The sequence below is a fragment of the Neoarius graeffei genome, chromosome 21 (genome assembly GCF_027579695.1).
Source record: "Neoarius graeffei isolate fNeoGra1 chromosome 21, fNeoGra1.pri, whole genome shotgun sequence".
NCBI classification, from domain to species: Eukaryota; Metazoa; Chordata; class Actinopteri; order Siluriformes; family Ariidae; genus Neoarius; species Neoarius graeffei.
In genome coordinates, this window is record NC_083589.1 from 44,070,590 (window position 1) to 44,092,815 (window position 22,226).

Here is a 22,226-nt window from a genome sequence, read left to right on the forward strand (position 1 = left end):
TCTTAATTCTAGTCACTAAGCCCATGTTTACATTAGACCGTATCAGCGGATCATCAGATTAACGTTTTTAAAACGATTAGTGTGCACACAGCAACACCAATACACGATTTGCGTGCACACAGCAACACCAATACACGGATACGCTCGGCTCCGCAGGCATCCTGCGCTCCAAATCACTCCGCCCTGAACAGCGAGTGCCCTCTGGAGGGTGCGCACTCCGGCCCTGCGCAGCTCACAGAGCGAGTGAAGTGAACAAGCTGTGATTCGGGACTGAGCCGCTGTGTGTGTGATCCCAGCGCATATCACTTACCACTTGCAAGTGGAAGGATGGCAAGCCTAAAGACAATCATAACTACACAATGGACAGTATTTGCATCAGTATTTGCAGTATTTTCATACTTTTATACTCTTTAATGAAAGGTGATACAAGGCGGAAGTCCGCGCCGTTTTTCAGCAGTCGCGTCACATGACCAACGCCAGCGAATGAGGAAGGTGGATGTCACAGTGACGTTGTCCAATGAGACGCCAGCTAGAGCTCAGCACAGCGTATCCGCGTATTCTCAATGTTTACACAGCACCGGAGCTGACACGATCTGGATTGAATACGTGGACGCTGGCGGATTCCCGTTTCCCGGCGTTTCCAGGTGGTTTAATGTAAACGGACAGTGCATCCGCGAAGAAAACGAGACAGATACGGTCTAATGTAAACTTGGCCTTAAATACTTTGGATCTTTTTACTAAGGAGTCAGCAGAGGTGCCACATCTATGATCCAGCTATAGTGTTTTAAAGTTGACAGTTGGCTATGGTAAGGAGTGAAATACCTGAACTGCTTTTTCATATATGGGAACAATCTGCTCAATGCAGGTCATTTCCACAGCAAAACCTTTTTTGTGGGGGATCGACTTGCCTTGGGTCTTCGTTATAGTCACATGACTGTCTTGTGAGCAGTAGAAAATGAGAGGAACTTGTCTCTGCTCAATAAAAATAGCAGCTGCATTTTCACTTTTGCTTAGGGTTTGGTCCACATCTGTGGAAAAATCCCATCTAGTCCACAGAAATCCACTGCCAGTCAGTCTGTCTTAGGATTTTCTTTTGAGCATAATGTTGCCACTTCTGAATCAAACATGAAGTGGGTGACTGTTTTTGTGTATTTGAAAGAAGTCATTGATTTTGTCTGACTTGTTGTAGGTGCCTGCATTACGAACTCCAATTAAATCCAGAGTCAAAATTGAGTGCAACAATTTTTGTACGTTAAAAAAAATTGTGCTGCCTGTATTAGTAAATCTTTTGCAATTAATAAGAGGATAGGATTACAATCTAAACCCCAGAGTAGCTGTGGAATTTTGTATGAGGCATCTAAATGAAAAGTACACAATCTCAAGATATTTCCAGATCTGCTGAACTGCAGGTTTTCCTGGATGGAAAGTTTACGAGCTTGTGAATTTTCCATTGCTTCTCTTAAATGTAAAAGCACCTTTAGGACAAAATGAAGGCACTTATTTTGTACCAGCATGACCTTTTCATTCCTTCATTATTGCAACAAACTTGGTCTATTTTAAGTGTACATATAAATGTCTACCAGCTCAAAAGTTTACATCCCTCCTTCTGACTACTAATAATTCAATGACTCCTTTGCCCACCTTTGTGTTTTATGTTTGCCACAAACCTGTGCATGTTGAAGCAGATTTTGGATTCCGTACCATTTCTCCTTAGTCCTAACTCATCTCATTATCTCTAGCTGCTTTATCCTGTTCTACAGGGTTGCAGGCAAGCTGGAGCCTATCCCAGCTGACTACGGGCGAAAGGCGGGGTACACCCTGGACAAGTCGCCAGGTCATCACAGGGCTGTAGTCCTAACTCTGCTAGATGTTAAGTCAGGTTTGGGGACTGAAGGTCATGGCCAACTTTTGACTTCTATTTTTCAAATTCTTGATGTAAAGTTCTAACCTGGGTACACTCCACTGAAAAAAAAAAAAACCACAAACAGGGGCACTTAACTTTGTCAATGGCCATATTCTAGGATTGTGATGTGACCAGTGTTTCCTGGACTACATTTAGGGAGTTGGCTTTAGCACTGAAGTGTTTCTGTGCTCCTAGACTGAAAATAATTTGAGTATTTAGATTGGACAATTTGATAAATTACCCAGTTAGAAACTTAAAATGTGGCCCAGGTTTAAGTGGTTTTGAACAGAAATGTTGGTGGACTGGTTTCCCTTTATTTAATTTCTCTAACACTTATGCAAAGGTTTCTGCATACACCTCAATTTGTGTGTGGGCCTTTTTTTTTTTTTAAGTAAATGGAAACCCACCTGTTTGCCATATTGCATGTGAACATCCAGTACCAGTGACCCTTAATCAGTAGGTCGGTTATACTTGGAAGAATTTTAGTTTTGAGGCATCACAAGCTACACAATATATAACAAAGTTTGTGGACACATAAACATCACACCTATGAGTCTTCCTCAAACCTGTTCCAGTATGATGCCCCTGTGCACACAGTGAGGTCCATGATAACATGGTTTGTGCAGGTTCAGGTGGAGGAACTTGAATGTCCTGCACAGAGCCCTGTCCTCAACCCTACTTGAGTATCTTTGGGATGAGCTGGAATGCTGACTGTGCACCAGTGCGTTTAACTAATGATCTTGTAATGAATTATCAAGCTGTAATGCAAGTCCCTGCAGCCATGTCCCAGACTCTAGTTAAAAGCCTTACCAGAAGAGTGTAGGCTGTAATAACAGCCAAGGGGGGAAAAACAGACCTGTGTTAATGCCTGTGGTTTTTAGAATGGGCACAAAGGGGTATGATGGTCAGGTGTCCACATAACGTTTGGCCATATGGTGGCTGATCTCAGCACTAGACATGTGGAGATCCTGTGTCGTGGTGGAATTATGGTCTATTCAGTTCTAGGCAACAGTTTTGGAAAATTGACACTGGGCCATTTGGCTGGACTTGGTATAAGCACATGGAGAGCAAATCAGTAAAAAGAAGCTTTTGTCATGCACATTCAAGCACAGTGAAATTTATCCTCTGCATTTAACCCATCTGAAGCAGCAAAAACGTGCGTGCATACACACACAGCAGTGGGCAGCTATACTACAGTGCCTGGGGAGCAGTTGAGGGTTGGGTGCCTTGCTTTAGGGCACTTCAGCCCAAGGCCACCCCATGTTAACCTAACTGCACGGCTTTGAACTGTGGGGGAAACCTACACAGACATGGGGAGAATATGCAAACTCCACACAGAAAGGCTCCTGTTGGCCACTGGGCTCAAACCCAGAACCACCTTGCTCTGAGGTGACAGTGCTAACCACTACACCACCGTGTGCTGCTGAGGATCATTTGTAACTCCTTCAAACAAACTGTGTGGGGAAATTAAGACTGCTTATAATTAAAAGGTTTGTGTTTATATGCCCATAAGCATATAAACAATTATCTCATACAATTAAAATTGCTAATAAAGTGACAGATCTAAATTGCATTAGTCATGAAATGTTGTGCATGCGCATTGCTTTTCTTAATGGTCCCAGGTTTTTAACCCCCCCCCCAAAAAAAAAAATATATATATATATATATATATATATATATATAATAGAATTTCTAATTTGAATGTCTTATTGCATTACTAGCAGGTATTATGTTGAATGTGAAATCATTCATATGGACCTATTAAGGCTTCTAATATTTTAAACAGAATTGATTGATTTGCCATTTCTTCCCTTTAAATAGGACTATTGCAAGCAATTTTTCATGATGGGAGGAGATATTAAAGCTGTGGTGAGAAATTATTATTGAAGGTGAAAGGGCACCTTGGAATTGGACATGGCTCTGAGCACTTTATAGCTTTGTATTCGAGCCCAAGCCTATTTTGTGCAGGCCAAATGCTCATAGCTGTTATTTCCGAGTGTGTGTGAAAGAGTGTTGCAAGGGCACAGCTGTCCACCAGACAAATGCAGAGCGACGGGAACAGCCATCAAATACTTCGGTCAAAGCACTAACAAGACCACGGCTGTCTGGCAGCGTCCCAGCATTTCCTGTGCTTGTGTACAGCGAGGGTTCAGTCTGGGCACTTTGATGTGTAGGTCATGTTTATGACAACTGATCGAGTGGAATACTAGACAGTTGATTATTACTGTAATTCTAAAGACATGATTTGCTGATCATACAGTGACTCTAATGTAAAAATTTTGGATCATATTAGTAAAGAAGTTTTCTGTCCACGTGGTGAAGTCTTTTTTTTTTCATTCTCATCTCATTATCTGTAGCCGCTTTATCCTGTCCTACAGGGTCGCAGGCAAGCTGGAGCCTATCCCAGCTGACTACGGGCGAAAGGCGGGGTACACCCTGGACAAGTCGCCAGGTCATCACAGGGCTGACACATAGACACAGACAACCATTCACACTCACACCTACGGTCAATTTAGAGTCACCAGTTAACCTAACCTGCATGTCTTTGGACTGTGGGGGAAACCGGAGCACCCGGAGGAAACCCACGCAGACACGGGGAGAACATGCAAACTCCGCACAGAAAGGCCCTCGCCAGCCACAGGGCTCGAACCCGGACCTTCTTGCTGTGAGGTGACAGCGCTAACCACTACGCCACCGTGCTGCCCGTCTTTTTTTTTTTTTTAAATGAGGAACTGCGAAGCATTGCCATTTTACTTGCAAAAGTCAAGGTCAAAATTCAGAGTTCTTTTTGTTGTTATGAACATTTACTTTACTGTCACACCAAAAACATGTTGACACTTCAATATGTTCTGTTGGCACATGGATTTGTTTTATACCCTCAAAATTATAAAACGCTCTCAGTCTCAAATTCGCTCACAAAAAATTCTGCTCTCAAATTTTCAGTGTAAAAACACTGCCAAAAGTTGTCAACCAGAATGTGCATTTGTTTAACTAATGAAATGAGTAGAACTATTCACTGACACACAACACTACACATTTCTTAGCTCTCAAAAGAAAGATAACAGAGGAGATCAGCTTGCATGGCCATGAGTGCATGCTGAGAAATTTAAGGGCCGTCTTGGGTGTTCTAAGCGACAGCTTATAGAAAGAAATGGCTATGAATACCAATGTTATCTTCATACAAGAAAGGAAACCTTGGTTATAATATAAAGCCAATGTCTGAAACATTAAAAAGTACAACACATCAATTAGTCAGGACTCAGACTTGATACAGTATTGGTCTAACAGCTGAATTTAGTGTGATCGTATTTAGTGTGACACACACAAACAGTGCAAAGCAGATAAAAAATATTTTTTAAAAAAGACTATATAAATTCTCATTTGTCAGGGGAAAGGTTGGTATAGATCATTTTAATTTTTCCATAAAGAAACTCCTAATGGTCTGACATGGTCTTGACCTGAGTAATTCAGGATGACCTACCCATGATATCTAATATACAGAATAAAAAAATAACCTCAATGAGGCTGTAGCTCATACCGGCCACTGTTGTTGTGTGAGTTTGAAATTCAATCAATCCTGGAAAACATTTCATATGAGTTTGATCAAAATCTGATCACTCCTGTAGGAGGAGTGGCGATTTTCGTGAAATTGCACATGACCCCTGTGTAGCCTTATCCAGGGTAGGTGGCGCCACCTGGTGAACAATTCTTGTTGGAATATGTCTTTAGAGTCTTCTGGGTGAGTTTCAGTAAAAACGTCCCAGCAGTTTATGAAGAGTAGCGGTTAATGTGATGAGTCACCCAAAAATTTCAGACGCCCATAAAATCGTAAATATGACAGGTGGCACTGCCATCTTAGCAGCTTTTATTCACACCCACCAGGGGAACATTGTGAGTTTGATTGAAATCTGATCAATCCTGTAGGAGGAGTAGAGATTTTTGTAAATTGTGGACGGACAGACGATGGACGGACGATGCGTGATTGCATAAGCTAATCCAGCCTTATCTATGGCCAGATGAGCTAAAAATCACAGCAACACTATTTCTTTTGTTAAAACTAATCAAACTCCTGCAATATACTGTAGGTCTATGGTTAAAAATGCTTTATGTGAAAATGTCGGTCAACAAAGTTACAATATTATTATTATGCTTAACCTTGTAATTGACAGTTCTATCAATTAAAATTTTGCTTTGTTATTGATTTGAAAGATACATGCCTGAAGAATCCTGAAGCTAAAACACCATCAGAAGCAGGAGTTAATACATAAAGTAAAGAAGTAGGACTTTTCCCCCATAGTGTTCACTGAAGTGATTTTGAAGAAGATAAGCCTTCAGTATGTTTGAAGACAGCAAATAACTTAGCAGTACAGACAAGGAAAGTTCACGCCATCACCTGGGGGCCAGGATAGTCTCAATGCTTCTTTTCCTTGCATTTTTAACTGAGATGAGTTAAGCTAAGCTGTAACTGTGGTTCCAAGATAGTTGACTGCTGCTCCTTGATGTGGTGTAATGTTTGGTTCTGTAGGCAAGCATCAGAGCTTTCACCCTAATTCTGCAGTGACAGGAAGCCAGTGGATGACACAAAGCACAGGTCACATAGGTAGACATACTGTACCTAGGTGAAGATAATGTGAAGATAACTTGGGTTGCTGCTTTGTTGATCTGTTCTATGGACCTAATGGAACATCACTGATGACCAGCCAGGAGAAATTTGTAACGAGACCAATCAATGACAGTGTAGCTCACTCCAGCCCCGTCTAGTCCAGAAGGAACGATCTAAAGTGGGCAACCTTGCGCAATAAATGATGAAAGCTATATACACTATATACTGTATAAGCTATATATAGAAGCTATATACACCCTCGGAATACCTACCGATTTGCCAGCTATAATGTGCAATATAAAGTGCAATATTTTTCCTGCTCCCCCCGCACGCACACACTTACCCTAACCCCACTTTCCCCCCTTTCCCCCCCTCCCCTTCCTCTCTTCCCCATATCTTATTCTTTTATATTTGTATATGTAAATACTTAATTTATTTTAATTTATCTAGAATTATTCTCTATTTCTTTTCTCTGTTTATCTGTAATGATGCTGCTGGAATCTTAATTTCCCTGAGGGAACCCTCCCAAAGGGATCAATAAAGTTTAATCTAATCTAATCTAATCTAATCTAATCTAATCTAATCTAATCTAATCTAAGAACCCAAAACGGTGAGGAATTGACTGAGAATAAGCTATTTTTGCTGAACTACTCATTAAGGCTTAATTAGTCCATAACTTCATGAAGAATTGTAATTAAGCAAATCTGGGTAGAAGTTATATGCACCCTAGGTACCCCTACCTTCATGCCAGAAAGAATAAAAATCTGTGAAGGATTGAGGGAGTAGAAGTGATTTGTGTGGAAACTGCTCGTTTGGGCTTAAGTACTCCATTATTAATTGCAATTACGCAAGTTTGGGTAGAAGCTATATGCACCTCAGACAGACCTACCTTCCTGCCAAAAAGAATGAAAATTGGTGAATAACTGATAGAGAAGAAGCAATTTTTGTGAAATGTAGACAATGATGACGGACGACAGACAACACATGATGGCATAAGCTCATCGCCTATTGGCCGAATGAGCTAATAATTAATACTCGAGACGATAGTAAATAAGCACCTGCGTGGCTTTTTGCAGAGAATCCTCCCAGTGTGAGTGGGAGGTCATTCAACAACACACAGTGGTTCTATGGGTCATTCCATGCCAAATCAACAAATATCTGACAAATTTATGCTCGACCATCTCAGATTTCAATGAAATTTGGAGGGCTCAGAGATACTATTAAAAGAAGTTAATCCCCAAAATTTGAGCTTCCTATCTCCAATGGTTTCAGAGATACAGGCATTTGAATTTTTCGATTTTTTTGCATTTTGCTCAAAACATACATATTTCAAAGTGTAATATAATCTTTATTATGCAAGATAGAAACCTAAAATTTTGCACAGAGAGACTCAATGTCTTGTACTACAAGCTTCAACTTAGAATTTCAATGGTCATTGTATATTAGATGGTGATTTTAACAAGGAAATTAAAAAGACAAATTTGCATTTTTTGCATTTTTAACTCATTCTGGAAGCTTGCCTGTGGCAGTAATGCTTAAACTAAGAATGTTATTCAAATCTACACAGCAATATCTACCAATTTCAGTTTTACCAAGTCTCCACTATTCCTAGTTTGTCTGTAATAGGGTTTTGAAATTCGCCGATTTCTAAAACATGCCATTTTCAGTAGCAAGAAATCCAATGTGGGATAGCAGTTAGGAACTTGTAAATTTTTTTCAGTAATCCCCAAGACCCATATTTTCTCATTTCATTATCTCTAGCCGCTTTATCCTGTTTTACAGGGTCGCAGGCAAGCTGGAGCCTATCCCAGCTGACTACGGGAGAAAGGTGGGGTACACCCTGGACAAGTCGCCAGGTCATCACAGGGCTGACACATAGACACAGACAGCCATTCACACTCACATTCACACCTACAGTCAATTTAGAGTCATCAGTTAACCTAACCTGCATGTCTTTGGACTGTGGGGGAAACCGGAGCACCCGGAGGAAACCCACGCGGACACGGGGAGAACATGCAAACTCCACACAGAAAGGCCCTCGCCGGCCACAGGGCTCGAACCCGGACCTTCTTGCTGTGAGGCGACAGCGCTAACCACTATACCACCATGCCGCCTGACCCATATTTTATATTTCCAAATTTTTCTTCTGTGTCTCTCAAGTATTTTTAAACTACAGGGGTTTAAAAAATCCATTTTCACCAAATTCAAATTTTTTATATATTTTCATATAACTGATATTTGAGGGTTAATAAATGCTTCAATAAGGCTCAAGTAGGTTAGGAGACATGTTTCTTCCTCAATTTTAAATATAATTTCAATTAATTCTCAGTATTAATTATTTGTAAATTGATTTTAATCCAAGACTGTGTAACATTAGCAATCAATGACCAGCTATTGTGTACCAGTCAACAGCCAGCCTTATCAATATCAACACAGCACAATAGGTGACCTTTGATACCAGAACAGGTGGCTCATATCTTATAGTTTTAGAGTCTGTAAACTGCATACTTGTTCAGATAACATTATATTGCTTGGATTATATTAAATACATTGTAATACAGAGCACTGAGAAAATTTACCAGTGTTATTAACTGAATGTGTTTCTTTGCAAGGATTGGATATTTTGAATAGTTGACTAGGGAATTTAATTGTAGTTGCTTTCAATTTGAGATCAGTATAAATGAGTTTGTTTTTAGACATCTAGAAATGGCTGAACTTCCTCCCTGTTCTATAGGAATTGGACTAAAGAAAGATTCTGACTGCCATGAACTAACATACAACAGAAATTGTAAGTTAAATACACTCTCTCAGTATAGTTTAGAGCAAATTTCAACCTCTTGTTAACCTCTTGTTGATTTGGCATGGAATGACCCCTATACCTTTTCTGAAGGCGTGATCAGGAAATTCTCAGACAGCAAGATTAAGGCATGGTCTTGCATTTTCAGGAATATACAGAAGCTTAGTCTCACTGGGATTTGGCTTTTGGTGAAGAGCTTCCATCTATGAAGAGATGTCTGCTAGATCTGAGTAACCAGCAGAATCTCTGATGGGAGGATAGAACGTGCCAAGCTGCTGAACATGGACAGAACGATATTTGACGACAGATCGGAGGCAAGATCCTGGGGCTGGTTGGTAACTAAATATTAGTAGACTGGCCATACATAGAAATGTTCAAAAACTAAAACCTGCAAAAAAAAAAAAAAAACCAGACTCTCTCCAGCAAGTGTTTGGACACCATTTTCCATAAATCATCCAGAATGACCTGCTTCCTGCCTGCCTGCCTGCTCTCTCCGAGCATGTGGCCAACATTGTGTCCCGCTTGCATGAAAGATTGATAGAGAGATCACAAGCACTTTGTTACAGAATCTTCCTTTGGCCTCAGATGCCCAGACTGCACTATTTATGATTACCAGCTTCACAAGCTGCAGTCCCGAACATGTACAGAACCAAGACGCCATGCTGTGCTTGTCTCTTACTCACAGCACTGATATGGTTTCTGGTGTGCTGGGATGTGTACTGTAATTTAGCAACAGACAAACTAAAGCCGCCCTTATCGCTCCCTGCTCAGTGTCTTTCAATGGGACAGTACATAGTGCGATGCACATTTCACCTGTTTGTTCACTGTGTTCCTGAGCAATGGAGTGAAATAGGCCACCTGTTTTTTTGTCACATGCAAAGTCTCATCTCATTATCTCTAGCCGCTTTATCCTGTTCTACAGGGTCGCAGGCAAGCTGGAGCCTATCCCAGCTGACTACGGGCGAAAGGCGGGTACACCCTGGACAAGTCGCCAGGTCATCACAGGGCCGACACATAGACACAGACAACCATTCACACTCACATTCACACCTACGGTCAATTTAGAGTCACCAGTTAACCTAACCTGCATGTCTTTGGACTGTGGGGGAAACCGGAGCACCCGGAGGAAACCCACGCGGACACGGGGAGAACATGCAAACTCCACACAGAAAGGCCCTCGCCGGCCACGGGGCTCGAACCCGGACCTTCTTGTTGTGAGGCGACAGTGCTAACCACCACGCCACCGTGCCGCCCCGTGTCACATGCAAAGTGATATTTAAAATTATTCTCCACAAGAGCAAATATGGAAGAGGTTTATAGTCTAAGCCACCAGCAATGATCAGATCCTTCCAAGAGGATTTTCCTCAAGTCATTATGTAACAAAGTGCAAAAATTAGTCCAAGTTTAAATTTCAATCATGAGTTAAATACAAAGTACACCGAACCAGCAAGCGGAAAAAGAACGTCTTTAAAATTCATCGATATTTGCACAGACCTGAGGAGGAATTTCATTACTATTTAGAGCACATTATAATGCTAATAACATGAGTAAAAACGTGAGATATTTAATTCTGTCACTATTATGAAAATTTGTACACAACTGCAGTTCATTACTTAACTGTCTTTTCTGTTGACTGGTTATGCTTACTGTATATCACTATCATAATATAAGCAAAACAGCTGAAAGAAATATACATTAAATGTGCGTTATTCCACGAAATCGAGTCATGAGCTGACAGCCAATGAGGCGTGTAGCCATGTAAGACGAGATTGAGCCATCGATAAGCTATGTATGACAAGATTGAGTGGAATAACTGTTTTATTCTATCCACATTCACTGGATTTTGAGAAACAGAGCATTTTTATTTTTTGCAAATTCAATAAATAAAAACTTGACACAAAACGTCCGACAAAATTATTTCCACTTAGCCGGACTTCTTAAAAACCTATCAATGGCTGCATGAATTGACTTCAGTGTTGTTTTTTTGGAGAAAGTGTCGTCTTGTTGTCATGCCGAGATATAGAATAGCTTTGATATTTATTTAATTCTTGGACATTTCAGTTCTGTGATTTTCACATTTCTTTGAGGTTTTGAACTAGTCTAAAAAAAAACTCAACACATTTTAATGCTTAAAGGTGAGGAATGTAAAGAAGCCAGTGAAATGACAAGAGCAATTTGTGAAAAAATGCTATAATAATAATAATAATTCTTGAAAAATAAAAAAGATACATTCTTACCATCAAATACTTTCATTCCATTTTTTTGGTAATTTTTGGGGTTTCGTTTTCAAGGAGTTTTTATTTCGTCCTCGGTTTGTTCAGCAACACGTTCTTCCATTTTGTTTTTCTCTACTCACGATATATGAGCTGATAGCGTGATAGTCAAGTAGCCAATCAGAGCGTGCGATTGCTCATATCCAGTGAATGTGGATAGAATAAACAGTTATATAGTGACACTGAGCACATAAGTGAGCATTTAATATAATAATTTAAAATGTAATAGTTGAAAGACTTTGAATGTATTGATTATATATACAGTGGATTAATTAGATCAAGAGTACTGGAATATTCAGTGTCATTGATTCTCAAAGTGGGGTCCATGAAAATCACAACCAACCATTATCAAATTTATATTTATTACTAAATTCTTATACTGTAGTTATTAGCCTATTGAAGTAGACATCACTGAACAGATCACTGGACCTCAATAACTCAAAAACAAGTCAGCTACAACTATAAATAATGCCAACCTAGATCTAATGTGTACATGCTATATACTGTAGAGTATATATGGTCATGCTTATCACAGGGCACCACACACGCACACACACACAGGTCACCATGTTTCCCGTTTAATGTTATCCATCAATCCATCCATCCATTATCTGTAGCCGCTTATCTTATACAGGGTTGCAGGCAAGCTGGAGCCTATCCCAGCTGACTATGGGCGAAAGGCGGGGTACACCCTGGACAAGTCGCCAGGTCATCGCAGGTCTAACACATAGAGACAAACAACCATTCACACTCACATTCACACCTGTGGTCAATTTAGAGCCACCAATTAGCCTAACCTGCATGTCTTTGGACTGTAGGGGAAACCGGTAGCCTAGTAAACTCGACCCACCCACCTAGCGGCCAAAAATATTTTTGCCTAGCGAATGGGTCTAGCCTCGCACCATATAAACAAAAACACCCCGGGCATCAAATCGTGCCCGCCAATCACAGCGCAAGGTTTTTGTTTGGATTCTTTGGGCGGGCGTTTGCAGGAGTGACGACAAGGCTGCGCGACGCTGGAGAAAGCACAACAGGAAAAATGGCTACGGCTAGTGAACAGCGCACGTTTGATTCTGCTTTGGAATCAGTTTTAGAAGAATTAGACTTGGAGTTTTCGTTGAAACATGAGCAGGAAGAGGCTCTCCGCTCATTCCTTTTCAAGAAGGACGTTTTCGCTGTTTTGCCGACCGGCTATGGCAAAAGTCTGATCTACCAGCTGGCTCCGCTCGTAGCCAAAAGGATGGGGCTAGTTTGTGCAGTACGAAGAATTAATAAACAGCTTTGAAACATTACTTTTTGATTGTTTCTTATTTTCCCGTTATTCTAAATTTAAGGGAAATTATTTCACCAAACACCACTAAATAAAAACTCGCAAAAACAGTTTAAGCAAACCCTTGAAAAACACTTGAAAAAAATAAGTGTATGTTAAGTATGTGGTACAGACTCCAAACTTGTGGTCATTATCTCCAAACTTCTTAATATCTAGAACCTGTTTATTAATTAATACGCATTTTGAAAAATTATTTATTTCAAGGCCTCCCCCACTGCTTTCTGTCGCTCTGACTACGTCACAGTCACTGTTGCGCTGACTGGTCAGAGCGTTGGCCTATACGCACAGAGACAGTTTGAAAGACAGCGGTTTGTTCCTCCCCCACCCTTCAGAAATGTCTATGGATCGAGGCCAGACTAAATATTCACATTTAGTCTGGCTTGCCAGGCTAGGAAACCGGAGCACCCGGAGGAAACCCACGCGGACACGGGGAGAACATGCAAACTCCACACAGAAAGGCCCTCATCGGCCGCTGGGCTCGAGCCCAGAGTCTTCTTCTTGTGAGGCAACAGCACTAACCACTACACCACCGTGCCGCCCATTTAATGTTATAACGCATCATAAATATTTTCAAAGGTCTTCTCAGAGTGTTGTGAGGTTCAGGAACTGAAGGAGACAAATTTGGTTTTCTTAAAGTACTTAATATTTCTGAAACTGGATAACCTTAGTAAACGACTCACTGCTTCCTTTCTATCTCTGCTTATTTTTAATGAGGCCATTGACGGCGAGGATGAATGGAGGAAATTTGTCATACACAGCAATTACAATTATGGGTTCATAAACATAGCTGTCACTGTAAGTAATTATGCCGTGGCAGTTATCCTTTATCCATTACTGTTATTCTCTAAAAGGGCATCGAGACTGGATTGTGAAAAATGAGTGAACAAAACTGCAATTACCTTGAATCATGTCCAACAATACATTTTTAACTGTCAGCATAACTGTGACTATATAGAATTGAGCATTTCGAGATATTTCTAAGTCTAAAAACTATACGTTTGATTAAATCTGCAAATGGATTTGTTTTCTCAGCATGTCTGTCAGGTAAACACTTAGTGGATAATAACTCAGCTGAGCATTATGAACACAGGCACAGTGATGTATTGCATAGCAAAGCCCATTATATTCTCATCACCAGACTCATCCTGACTCACATCCTGCTGGCTGACCGGCCAAGTCTGCCTTTTCTCTTTCTATCTTATGGACAATACCACACACTCGGTCGTCTGGTATAAATGGGCTAGCAGGGTTTGTCTCACCTATCTTTCAAAGATCAAAAAACATCAATATAAGGTTTCATTTTCAACGTCTACATCAAGGTATTCGCTGTCTTGTGGTGGATTATTCTGGAATTTGGTGGAATGAAGTGCAACAGCACCACAAATGATCATAAGAAAATTATGCTGAATGGTTTGAAGAAGTGAGGCTGGGGCTGAATTCTTTCTAGCCTTGACTGTACATTCATACAGTGACAGTCATGTCAGCTGATCACGCAGAGTGAAACACCTCCTAGATTTGGTTTCCATTTGGGTTGATATTCATCTCATCTCATTATCTCTAGCCGCTTTATCCTGTTCTACAGGGTCGCAGGCAAGCTGGAGCCTATCCCAGCTGACTACGGGCGAAAGGCGGGGTACACCCTGGACAAGTCGCCAGGTCATCACAGGGCTGACACATAGACACAGACAACCACTCACACTCACATTCACACCTACGGTCAATTTAGAGTCACCAGTTAACCTAACCTGCATGTCTTTGGACTGTGGGGGAAACCGGAGCACCCGGAGGAAACCCACGCGGACACGGGGAGAACATGCAAACTCCACACAGAAAGCCCCTCACCGGCCACGGGCTCGAACCCGGACCTTCTTGCTGTGAGGCGACAGCGCTAACCACTACACCACCGTGCCGCCCTTGGGTTGATATTTTTTATTATTTTTTTTTAACCCTTGTCCTGACACATCCGTAGCATGTCATCAGCAATGAGTGAGAAGGCATATGTAAAATATAGCGAGTACTGAACATGAATGAGATGTATTATTTATTTTCCTATTTTTCATCTAAAAGTAAGCAGACTAAGTAAATGTAATAAATTTAGTCTTTTTTAGTGACTTTATGTGTTGATTGATTGATTGATTGATTGATTGATTGATTGATTGATTGATTGATTGATTGATTGATTGATTTCCTTTCATATACTACCTCAATATGCACACTCAACTCTGCACTTTATGTCGCTTGTGTCTGGACTTTATATTGTTTGTGTCATTTATTGTTTGTCTATTGTGTCATTTACTGTCTGCAGTGTTGCACTCTTGCACTTTATGTTGTTATATGTAGACCTGTAGTCCTATGAGGTTTAATGTAGCACCGTGGTCCTGGAGAAACGTAGTTTCGTTTTAACTGTGTACTGTACCAACTGTTTGTGGTTAAAATGACAAATAAAAAGACCTTGACCTTGATCATGTTTGGCGGTCAGAGAACACAGAGGAGCAGAAAGCCAGAAGGGCATTGCAGATTCGAAACACTTAAAAAACATTTGAAATCATAAATGCATATCTGTCTTTAAATGTGTCTGTGTTATAGTTTGCCCAAGCTCATTCTTATTATGCTAATGAGTTTTAATGATGTAATGCATTGCTCAAATGATAGTTTCACTGGCAAGCTATTGTTAGATATTACATTTTATCCCTCCTCTCTAATATTAACAGCTGCCGCTGCCGCACACTACTCTGGCTTGGTTTTAAGTGATTTAGATTCATTATACCCTTCTTTCAAATTCAAAGGTTGTACAATAAAATATTCACTTGGCTCAATTTGAGTATTTTTCCCCCCCAATTGTAAAGTGACCTTAGGTATGAGAAAGGCACGATATAAATTCAACTGATGATGATGATGATTATTATTATTATTATGGGGCGGCATGGTGGTGTAGTGGTTAGCGCTGTTGCCTCACAGCAAGAAGGTCCTGGGTTTGAGCCCCGTGGCCGGCGAGGGCCTTTCTGTGTGGAGTTTGCATGTTTTCCCCGTGACTGCGTGGGTTTCCTCCGGGTGCTCCGGTTTCCCCCACAGTCCAAAGACATGCAGGTTAGGTTAACTGGTGACTCTAAATTGACCGTAGGTGTGAATGTGGGTGTGAATGGTTGTTTGTCTCTGTGTCAGCCCTGCGATGATCTTGCGACTTGTCCAGGGTGTACCCCGCCTCTGGGGTCAGCTGGGATAGGCTCCAGCTTGCCTGCAACTCTGTAGATGAATATTATCATTATTATTATTCTCATCTCATCTCATTATCTCTAGCCGCTTTATCCTTCTACAGGGTCACAGGCAAGCTGGAGCCTATCCCAGCTGACTACGGGCGAAAGGCGGGGTACACCCTGGACAAGTCGCCAGGTCATCACAGGGCTGACACATAGACACAGACAACCATTCACACTCACATTCACACCTACGGTCAATTTAGAGTCACCAGTTAACCTAACCTGCATGTCTTTGGACTGTGGGGGAAACCGGAGCACCCGGAGGAAACCCACGCGGACATGGGGAGAACATGCAAACTCCACACAGAAAGGCCCTCGCCGGCCACGGGGCTTGAACCCGGACCTTCTTGCTGTGAGGCGACAGCGCTAACCACTACACCACCGTGCCGCCCCCCTATTATTATTATTATTATTACTTTGCTAAAACAGGCCTATAAAAGAAAAAAGCTACAGAGCCATTCAACCGTAGCTCGTTTTCATGTACTTCTTGCTCCATTGCAGCGCCAAAAAAAGACAGAGAACCTTTTTAGTATCTAGTTGCATGGGAAATTATCAGATCAGAGGGTGAAAACGTAATTTGTAGTTTAGCTGCTGATTCATCACTCGAACCCTTTGGTTACAGAATGATTGTATGATGCTTTGTGTAGCTGTTCAGATGGCACACACTGACTGTGCCCAGGCCTGCACAGAGTGTACCATTTAGAGAAAAGTACTTGCTGTGTTCTCATAATCAAACAAAGTCGAGCTATCAGCAGCCTGTAACTATAGTCATGCAGGGAAACAGGAAACCTCCCAGTCCTTGCAGCGAGTGACCTGATTACGTCTCTCTTGCCTGTATTTGTTTTGACTGAAAAGCTGTTTTGGTGAGATGCACACATTCATTGAACGACAGTCAGCTCAGTGCACAAGGATTAAGGCTCAAGGTGATATATACGAGCCTCGTAGCCTGTGTGAACAACTACAAAAGATGCAGAAATGCAAGTGATGTGTAGAAAAAAGGAGCGTGAAAAAGGAAATATGCTTCATCCTAAACCAGTAAAAGAGAATGTATGAAGGTTTTTCAATATCTCGTATGCTCTATAAGTGATGATAGTCTGTATAACATGTAGATGCATGACCAACTACACACACACACACACATACACACACACACACACACACACAGCGCAAACAGAAAAGTGCAGAAGACCAAAAGCAGTAGGTCCTGTATTCTAAGAGCCCTGACAAGACAGGTGGTCCCAAGTGACCCTAGGGTACGTAATTTGTCCTGGAGGACAAAAAATCTCCATGGTGCCCCAGTGCATTAACTTGTGAGCAGGCCCAAAACATCTATGGTGTCTTGAACACATGGATTGGCTACGCGCTTCTTGACAGTGTGCAATGCCAAGGGCATCCAGCAGATGGCACTTTTTCCTCATTAAATTCTCCAACCAGCATCTTTATTAATCATGTCACAGCATTTATCATCCAGAGAAGCATTAGGAGAGTTAGTAGTTCCTGTAACACAAGGCAATTAATTCAGTATGTCCAAAAGCAGGGACATCTCTCTTAAATATTACAATGCAGGATGAATAATTTTACAATGCTGTCAGCACCCAGTTTATTATAAGAATATGAAAACTACATATAAGCAAGCAATAAATAAGAACAATATTTATATCAGTAATGCTTTGTTCAAACTTAAGTCTCTATGTTATCTATATATATTGCTATCAGTCCTTATATACAGAGTGCATGTGCATGTATCTGAGGAGCTGGAACACACTAACACTAACGTGTGTCCATTTCTCATGCCAAGCACAGATGCGATCTGACTCCTACTGCGTGTGACACATTAACACACTAAAGGCAAACCCAGACCTACTTTTCACTTGGCAGCCAGTTTCTAAGACAAACACACACACAGCCAGAGTAAGCAGCCCACAGTCAGTAATGGAGGCCAGTATCACACACATACTCGTGACAATAACACACTGAAGCACCTACTGGACCTGACAACTGTTTGGCAGGTGGTGATGAGCTATGGTGGAGCCACGGCACAGAGGAAAGCACCTGTGCCTGAGCTTCACGAGCCAGCAGTTTCTTGGCAAGGGTGTGGCCCACATAGTGGGCGCCCAAAGTTTAGCTCCTCTTTAGAAACACACAGCAGCACTGTCAGAGCTCAGCAGGTACAATAAAGCAGCCTTCTCTCACACACATTACCGACACACACACAAAAAAAAAACAGAGCTCACATCACAGTTTCTAATCAGACCATTCATTCATCTTCGATAACTGCTTTATCCTGCTTAGGATTGCAGTGGAGCTGGATCCAATCTCAGGATCACTAGGGGCAAGATGAGAATACACCCAGGATTGGACACCAGTCCATCTCAGGGCACCATACACACACACAGATTCACACACTCATTGACCCCTAGGGGCAATTTATAATCACCAATCCACCTACTGGCATGCACACCTCTACATGGACACACACTCGAGCTACGGGTACAATCTGATCTGCTACCAATCCAGTGATGCAGGTCAATACTAACCTCCAAACTGGTACAGTACTGAATAAGTACTATTGTTATTACATCCCAACTTTTAGTCATTTTAATTATTTATTACAGTAAAATGTATTATTTTCATACATACGGGCCACTTTTTCCATGGAATAAAGACATATATTCTATTCCTTTCTAGTGGGTTTATTGATGGCATGCAATATTGTTATCATATCGCTTATACTCCATGTATTATGCCACTCACCCTAATGGAGAATGAGCGTGCAATATTGTTATAATATTGTATGTTGTCAAGACGGGGCGGCACGGTGGTGTAGTGATTAGCACTGTTGCTTCACAGCAAGAAGGTCCTGGGTTCAAGCTCAGCAGCTGGCGAGGGCCTTTCTGTGTGGAGTTTGCATGTTCTCCCCATGTCTGCATGGGGTTCCTCTGGGTGCTCCGGTTTCCCCCACAGTCCAAAGACATGCAGGTTAGGTTAACTGGTGACTCTAAATTGACCGTAGGTGTGAATGTGAGTGTGAATGGTTGTTTGTCTCTGTGTGTCAGCCCTGTGATAACCTGGCGACTTTTCCAGGGTGTACCCTGCCTCTCACCCATAGTCAGCTGGGATAGGCTCCAGCTTGCCTGCGACCCTGTAGAACAGGATAAGCGGCTACAGATAATGGATGGATGGATGTTGTCAAGACAACATGATGTCACACATCGGAGCTCATGTGAAGATCCAATGACAAAACTTTTCTGCTGCACATGCGCACAATCATTTCTTTGTTAGCCGGGAAAGAGAGAAAACAGGGTTAATTCAGTGCTAGGTTTAAGCACTAAATAAATAAACTGAAAACTGAAACTAAAGACGCGCTGAACACCCAAAAGGCTACCAAAACTTCATTATATATTCTTCACACATATTTACAAGAGAAAAACATACCAACGGACATCGAAAAACTGCAAAAGAAACGTCAGAGACCTAAAACTTCCGTGCTAGTGAGTGACTGTGACAATTTGTAAACAAATATGGCTGTGATCATTGCTGAGGAGTGTGCTCCCATCACCCAATCAAGCATCCAGCCAGAGCAGGTCATGATATATTTTTTACCATATTAACATGCCATTGTGTGTTATGCCTGATGTAAAGACTCTCGTCTCTGCGAGCCTACCACACAGATTTAACACTTGTCATTTTTAGGGCATACCTAACAACGTGTTTTCTTTCTCTCTCTCTCTTCCCCCCCCCCCCCCCCCCCCCATCTGTCCCTCTGAGTTACATGTTGATCCTGGGATTGAGATGCTGGCCTCTTCTGCCCCTCGGACCTGCTTGATCCATCCTGGTGCCCTGTGTCTGGTCGGAGTTTTATCGCCCCACTCCTGTGAAGGACGGCCCCATGAGGACAGCTGAGGGTTATATCTGTTAAAACTGTTAATATTATAGTCAGGCTGTCTGTTGTTGCCCAAATGAGGATGGGTTCCCTTTTGAGTCTGGTTCCTCTCGTGGTTTCTTCCTCATGTCGTCTGAGGGAGTTTTTCCTTGCCACCGTCACCACAGGCTTGCTCATTGGGGATAGATTAGGGATAAAATTAGCTCATGTTTTAAGTCGTTCAAATTCTGTAAAGCTGCTTTGCGACAATGTTTATTGTTAAAAGCGCTGTACAAATAAACTTGATTTGATTTGATTTGTGATGTTTGCTTCATTAAAAGCGGAAAATTGAAGGAGAAAGATGCTCTGAACACCTGAAAGACGACCAAAACTTCACTGGATATTCTTCACGCATATTTACAAGAGAAAAACAGACCAACGGACATCAAAAAACTGGAAAAGAGAGAAATAGCGGAAATATTGTCAAAGTTCTACTTGGAGGTGAGGAAAAGTGATGGAGACTTTTACAAGAGGACTTCACTTGTGGACTTCACTCAGCAAAGCCCTTTTGTTTTGAACAACTGCAATGTAACAATTACTAACTACGACCAAAAGTAACTTTGAACTTGAACTGTCAACCTGTATATCGCTTGTATATATGGACTTGTAGCATTTCTATTGTTAGAACTTTGACTCTATACATGTACATTGGATTGACAGAACATTAAATTACATTCGATCAGAATCAGCATTCAATACTGGTAAGTCCCCCCCCCCCCCCCCCCCCGTTCTTAACTTTTTGTAAAATCTATAATTGTTCCATCAAATATGTATAATATTAATAATAATAATAATCTCATCTCATCTCATTATCTCTAGCCGCTTTATCCTTCTACAGGGTCGCAGGCAAGCTGGAGCCTATCCCAGCTGACTACGGGCGAAAGGCGGGGTACACCCTGGACAAGTCGCCAGGTCATCACAGGGCTGACACATAGACACAGACAACCATTCACACTCACATTCACACCTACGGTCAATTTAGAGTCACCAGTTAACCTAACCTGCATGTCTTTGGACTGTGGGGGAAACCGGAGCACCCGGAGGAAACCCACGCGGACACGGGGAGAACATGCAAACTCCGCACAGAAAGGCCCTCGCCGGCCACGGGGCTCGAACCCAGGACCTTCTTGCTGTGAGGCGACAGCGCTAACCACTACACCACCGTGCCGCCCCTAATAATAATAATAATAATAATAATAATAATAATAATAATAATATCGTCTGGCTTTTTTCGTGGTATATCAGGTACATTCCATTCTGCTACTCGTCTTCAACTCATTCAATATCATGCTAGCTGAATGGACTATATCTGATATAATATGAAAAAAACCAGACATTATTCATTAATTATCATTTTAAAAGGATTTTAAATTATTATTATTATTATTATTATTATTATTATTATTATTATTATTAACAGTAGTAGTTATAATGTAACATGTTATATATATTGCAAGTATTATTATTATTATTATTATTATTATTATTATTATTATTATTATTATATAGTAATTTTAGGGAAATATGTACTTGAATATGTCTATAATATATACTCAATTCATTAAGATCATGTATTCATTAATTTCACTTCAGTAAGCACTTTATCTTGGTCAGGGATGCAGTGGATCCGGAGCCTGTCCAGAGCTCTGTCCTGTCGTATTCCCTGGATACACCTTGGATAGGACGCCAGTCTACTGCAGGGGGTGTATGGGTCAATAATTCATATATTGTTGCAGGGGCACCATACTACATACTTCCAGCTGGTCGGTCTGTGTGTGTGTGTGTGTGTGTGTGTGTGTGTGTGTGTGTGTGTGTGTGTGTGTGTGTGTTCCGAGCATTGGCTACTCACTGGAATGATTAAAGCTCATGCTCACAGGATTGTTGCCAAGGCTCTGACAGAGTGAGAGAAAATGAACTGATTGGTAATTGCAGCTGATTGGCTAGCTGATAGTCACACTAATCCAGGAGGCATCCAAACTCTTTCATTTTAGCGCATTGAAAAATAAATATCTCTATAAAAATTCACATAAACACTGACATTACTCAAGAAATTTCACTACCATTATAGGACAGTAAACACGTCTGTCTTCGTGGCCATATGGAAACTACATTAAAGTACAAATAACCAGTAGAAGAGCCAG